This window comes from Haliotis cracherodii, unplaced genomic scaffold (genome assembly GCF_022045235.1).
Source record: "Haliotis cracherodii isolate W230 unplaced genomic scaffold, xgHalCrac1.p SCAF_9, whole genome shotgun sequence".
NCBI lineage: Eukaryota > Metazoa > Mollusca > Gastropoda > Lepetellida > Haliotidae > Haliotis > Haliotis cracherodii.
Window position 1 is genome coordinate 58,232,263 of NW_027266343.1, and position 6,855 is coordinate 58,239,117.

Here is a 6,855-nt window from a genome sequence, read left to right on the forward strand (position 1 = left end):
TAGATCTGAATAACCATGTATTTCTTAGAATAAAATTACAAATAAAAACATAGAAAACAATCAGAACTTCAAAAAGAAAATAATATTTCTTTTTCTGATATTGACAAGATGTCAGGAGTTGAATATGGCAGATGTTTTTCCCCCCCAAAAAACTCAGATTTCACAACCAACAGACATTACTGATTTATAATGAAACAGGATTTGAATACAAAAAGTTTTGAAAAAAAAGTCTTTTGAGGAGGAAATTCATGTTTTACCATGTGGAAGCGAGAGCTGCTGTTCAACTAGTTAATCATTCATCTAACAAATACTGTACCACCTCTAATAACCACCAGGTTTTATAGGGGCGGTCGGGTAGCAGTTAGTGGTTAAAGTCTTCGCTCGTCACGCCGAAGACCCGTGGTTTGATTCCCAACATGGGTACAATGTGTGAAGCCCATTTCTGGTGTCCCCTGCCGTGATAGTCCAGTTTCCATCCTTGCAGAACTAGGCTGGAATTCCGGAGTTACATTTTGGCTGGACTAACAAAAAAACAACGGTTTGTAAACAACATGGATTTCAACAGGCAGATTTCGGTCAACTACTGGATTTGTAAAACATGTGTACGGCTATGTGGGCGTCACAGATATTTTCAAAATCTTTTCACGTTTTTAATCAAGGTGCTCAAATGATTTGATGCACTTCGTGGGGAAAGACCCGTTTTATTACAATATACATCTTGATAATCGATCAGATCGTCTTGAGTGGGCTGCCATTTTGTTTGCAAGTCATATGAGAGATCAAATCTGGTTGCTCAATAGGAGGGACATCGAAGGGACATAACTCGTAATAGCTACTGGCAGCGCTACATTCGAACCTGGAAATTCAAGCCAAGTTTGGCAGGGGTGGAAACTGGACTTTTACAGTTGTTAACTCCCTGGTCTCAGGAAGATGGATGCATCTAAACAAGAACCAGGGCTCTGAATAGTGCCAGGTCTCCAGTAAGACCTTCGTACATTAGATTAACTGACTTCTCCATGGTGTTAATTAGAGGAAAAACATTAAGGTCCCTATGTCATCAGTGAGAATTAGAATGGACACATTTTAGTTAACAACAAATGTATCTATAAATAGTGGTAGTTGCATTAGTAGTCCAAAAATGAGAAGTACTGGACGTCATTAAACCATGGAGTCTGGAAGCTGTCTGAACTTATTACTGATTAACATATAACATCAGCATATTGATTAGATGTATGGATGTCATGAGAAACTGTCATGGTACCTGAAACTGAGCCAAATGAGTGATTGAATGTTTATGTGATCAAGTCTGGACCAGACAAACCAGCTGTTGATGGCATGAGCAACAACCTATGCCATTGGGGCACAATGACATAATGGATCCAATTCTACCCCCGACACAAGCACTGGCTTGTGGAACCATTTCTACCCCCGGACACAAGCACTGGCTTGTGGAACCATTTCTACCCCCGGACGCAAGCACTGGCTAGTGGAACCATTTCTACCCCCGGACGCAAGCACTGGCTAGTGGAACCATTTCTACCCCCGGACGCAAGCACTGGCTAGTGGAACCATTTCTACCCCCGGACACAAGCACTGGCTTGTGGAACCTATTCTACCCCCGGACACAAGCACTGGCAAGTGTCACCATTTCTACACCCGTACACAAGCACTGGCTAGTGGATCCATTTCTACCCCCAGACACAAACACTGGCTGATGGATCCATTTCTACCCCCGGACACAAGCACTGGCTTGTGGAACCTATTCTACCCCCGGACACAAGCACTGGCAAGTGTCACCATTTCTACACCCGTACACAAGCACTGGCTAGTGGATCCATTTCTACCCCCAGACACAAACACTGGCTGATGGATCCATTTCTACCCCCGGACGCAAGCACTGGCTAATGGATCCAATTCTACCCCCAGACACAAGCACTGGCTAATATATCCATTTCTACCCCCAGACACAAGCACTGGCTAGTGGAACCATTTCTACCCCCGGACACAAGCACTGGCTTGTGGAACCTATTCTACCCCCGGACACAAGCACTGGCAAGTGTCACCATTTCTACACCCGTACACAAGCACTGGCTAGTGGATCCATTTCTACCCCCAGACACAAACACTGGCTGATGGATCCATTTCTACCCCCGGACACAAGCACTGGCTTGTGGAACCTATTCTACCCCCGGACACAAGCACTGGCAAGTGTCACCATTTCTACACCCGTACACAAGCACTGGCTAGTGGATCCATTTCTACCCCCAGACACAAACACTGGCTGATGGATCCATTTCTACCCCCGGACCCAAGCACTGGCTAATGGATCCAATTCTACCCCCAGACACAAGCACTGGCTAATATATCCATTTCTAACCCCAGACACAAGCACTGGCTAGTGGATCCATTTCTACCCCCAGACACAAGCACTGGCTAATATATCCATTTCTACCCCCAGACACAAGCACTGGCTAGTGGAACCATTTCTACCCCCGGACACAAGCACTGGCTTGTGGAACCTATTCTACCCCCGGACACAAGCACTGGCAAGTGTCACCATTTCTACACCCGTACACAAGCACTGGCTAGTGGATCCATTTCTACCCCCAGACACAAACACTGGCTGATGGATCCATTTCTACCCCCGGACACAAGCACTGGCTTGTGGAACCTATTCTACCCCCGGACACAAGCACTGGCAAGTGTCACCATTTCTACACCCGTACACAAGCACTGGCTAGTGGATCCATTTCTACCCCCAGACACAAACACTGGCTGATGGATCCATTTCTACCCCCGGACCCAAGCACTGGCTAATGGATCCAATTCTACCCCCAGACACAAGCACTGGCTAATATATCCATTTCTACCCCCAGACACAAGCACTGGCTAGTGGATCCATTTCTAACCCCGGACACAAGCACTGGCTAATGGAACCATTTCTACCCCCGGACACAAGCACTGGCTAATGGATCTCATTCTACCCCCAGACACAAGCACTGGCTAATATATCCATTTCTACCCCCAGACACAAGCACTGGCTAGTGGATCCATTTCTACCCCCGGACACAAGCACTGGCTAATGGATACAATTCTACCCCCGGACACAAGCACTGGCTAATGGATCCAATTCTACCCCCGGACACAAGCACTGGCTAATGGATCCATTTCTACCCCCGCACACAAGCACCGGCTAGTGGATCCATTTCTACCCTCAGACACAAGCACTGGCTAGTGGATCCATTTCTACCCCCGGACACAAGCACTGGCTAATGGATCCAATTCTACCCCCAGACACAAGCACTGGCTAATATATCCATTTCTACCCCCAGACACAAGCACTGGCTAGTGGATCCATTTCTACCCCCGGACACAAGCACTGGCTAATGGATACAATTCTACCCCCGGACACAAGCACTGGCTAATGGATCCAATTCTACCCCCGGACACAAGCACTGGCTAATGGATCCATTTCTACCCCCGCACACAAGCACCGGCTAGTGGATCCATTTCTACCCTCAGACACAAGCACTGGCTAGTGGATCCATTTCTACCCCCGGACACAAGCACTGGCTTGTGGATCCAATTCTACCCCCGGACACAAGCACTGGCTAGTGGATCCAATTCTACCCCCGGACACAAGCACTGGCTAGTGGAACCATTTCTACCCCCGGACACAAGCACTGGCATGTGGAACCATTTCTACCCCTGGACACAAGCACTGGCTAGTGGATCCAATTCTACCCCCAGCCACATGCACTGGCTAGGGGAACCATTTCTACCCCCGAACACAAGCACTGGCTTGTGAAACCAATTCTACCCCCGGACACAAGCACTGGCTAGTGGATCCATTTCTACCCCCAGACACAAGCACTGGCTAGTGGATCCATTTCTACCCCCAGACACAAGCACTGGCTTGTGGAACCATTTCTACCCGCCGACACAAGCACTGGCTAGTGGATCCATTTCTACCCCCCGACATAAGCACTGGCTAATGGATCCATTTCTACCCCCGGACACAAGCACTAGCTAATGGATCCATTTCTACCCCCAGACACAAGCACTGGCTAGTGGATCCATTTCTACCCCCGGACACAAGCACTGGCTAATGGAACCATTTCTACCCCCGGACACAAGCACTGGCTTGTGGAACCATTTCTATCCCCCGACATAAGCACTGGCTTGTGGAACCATTTCTACCCCCGGACACAAGCACTGGCTTGTGGAGCCATTTCTACCCCCGGACACAAGCACCAGCTAGTGGAACCATTTCTAACCCCGGACACAAGCACTGGCTAGTGGATCCAATTCTACCCCCGCACACAAGCACTGGCTTGTGGAACCATTTCTACCCCCCGACACAAGCACTGGCTAGTAGATCCAATTCTACCCAAGGATCCCCACGGGTGTTGAATGAGTGTTATTACTTGGCTTTGATGTCTTTATCTTGTATTTATTGTGTAAGAAAGTTACTGCCGAGTGCCCATTTACCATTGCAGGACCTGAAAAGAGAAATTGAGAGTTCATGGAGCTTGGCGTTTTAATCTGACCTGAACCCAGGTTCAAGCGATTTTTTGAACCATTTCGACCCGGACACAAGCACTGGTTGGTGGATCCAATTCTACCCCCGGACACAAGCACCGGCTAGTGGATCCATTTCTACCCCCGGACACAAGCACTGGCTTGTGGTGCCATTTCTACCCCCGGACACAAGAACTGGCTAGTGGATCCAATTCTTCCCCCGGACACAAGCACCGGCTAGTGGAACCATTTCTACCCCTGGACACAAGCACTGGCTTGTGGAACCATTTCTACCCCCCGACACAAGCACTGGCTAGTGGATCCAATTCTACCCCCAGACACAAGCACTGGCTAGGGGAACCATTTCTACCCCCCGACATAAGCACTGGCTTGTGGAGCCATTTCTACCCCCGGACACAAGCACTGGCTTGTGGAACCATTTCTATCCCCCGACATAAGCACTGGCTTGTGGAACCATTTCTACCCCCGGACACAAGCACTGGCTTGTGGAGCCATTTCTACCCCCCGACACAAGCACTGGCTAGTGGATCCAATTCTACCCCCAGACACAAGCACTGGCTAGGGGAACCATTTCTACCCCCCGACATAAGCACTGGCTTGTGGAGCCATTTCTACCCCCGGACACAAGCACTGGCTTGTGGAACCATTTCTATCCCCCGACATAAGCACTGGCTTGTGGAACCATTTCTACCCCCGGACACAAGCACTGGCTTGTGGAGCCATTTCTACCCCCGGACACAAGCACCAGCTAGTGGAACCATTTCTACCCCCGGACATAAGCACTGGCTTGTGGAACCATTTCTACCCCCGGACACAAGCACTGGCTTGTGGAGCCATTTCTACCCCCGGACACAAGCACCGGCTAGTGGAACCATTTCTACCCCCGGACACAAGCACTGGCTAGTGGATCCAATTCTACCCCCGCACACAAGCACTGGCTTGTGGAACCATTTCTACCCCCCGACACAAGCACTGGCTAGTGGATCCAATTCTACCCCCAGACACAAGCACTGGCTAGGGGAACCATTTCTACCCCCCCGACATAAGCACTGGCTTGTGGAGCCATTTCTACCCCCGGACACAAGCACTGGCTTGTGGAACCATTTCTATCCCCCGACATAAGCACTGGCTTGTGGAACCATTTCTACCCCCGGACACAAGCACTGGCTTGTGGAGCCATTTCTACCCCCGGACACAAGCACCAGCTAGTGGAACCATTTCTACCCCCGGACATAAGCACTGGCTTGTGGAACCATTTTTACCCCCGGACACAAGCACTGGCTTGTGGAGCCATTTCTACCCCCGGACACAAGCACCGGCTAGTGGAACCATTTCTACCCCCGGACACAAGCACTGGCTAGTGGATCCAATTCTACCCCTGCACACAAGCACTGGCTTGTGGAACCATTTCTACCCCCCGACACAAGCACTGGCTTGTAGATCCAATTCTACCCAAGGATCCCCACGGGTGTTGAATGAGTGTTATTACTTGGCTTAGATGTCTGTATCTTGTATTTATTGTGTAAGAAAGTTACTGCCGAGTGCCCATTTACCATTGCAGGACCTGAAAAGAGAAATTGAGAGTTCATGGAGCTTGGCGTTTTAATCTGACCTGAACCCAGGTTCAAGCGATTTTTTGTTGAAGCATGTTGTCTGTCCAACCAGCAACCCATCTGTCATATACACATCTAATGAACTACAAGGCCCGTGATGCTGAAATTCTGTATGGATGATCCCAGCAATGGTGTCTTTAAAGAGAGTTCACTGAATTTGCAATTAGACATGATCGACATGGCAGCCACATTGAGAATATAACGTTTGTCCCAAATTGAGCAATTATTGCACGATTCAGTATGAAATTGTGTGCAGTATGTGGTATGCAGAATAACATTATTATTTTTTTTGGGGGGGAGGGGGGGGGTGGGGTGGGGTATATTGATTTCATTATTGTATCTTATCTTGAGTGTGCCTTTTTTATTTTGATCTTTGGGTCGGAGGGTAGCCACGTGGTTAATGCAATTGCTCATCACGCCGAAGACCCTGATTGATAATGTGGGTGCAATGTGTGAAGCCATTTCTGGAGTTTCCCACGTGATATTGCTGGAATATTGCGTAAAGCTGCGTAAAACCCATCTCACCCTCTCACATTTAAACTTAATGTTGTAGTTAGTACTTTACAATCAGTCAACATACAGCGCCTTGTGGCTCTAGTTTTTCTAAATTTTAAACTTCACCTGATCTTTGCCTGAAAAGGTCGCGCTAATAAACTAGTAATTTGATGTGGCTTGAACACACCTGACAGAGGAGTGAATG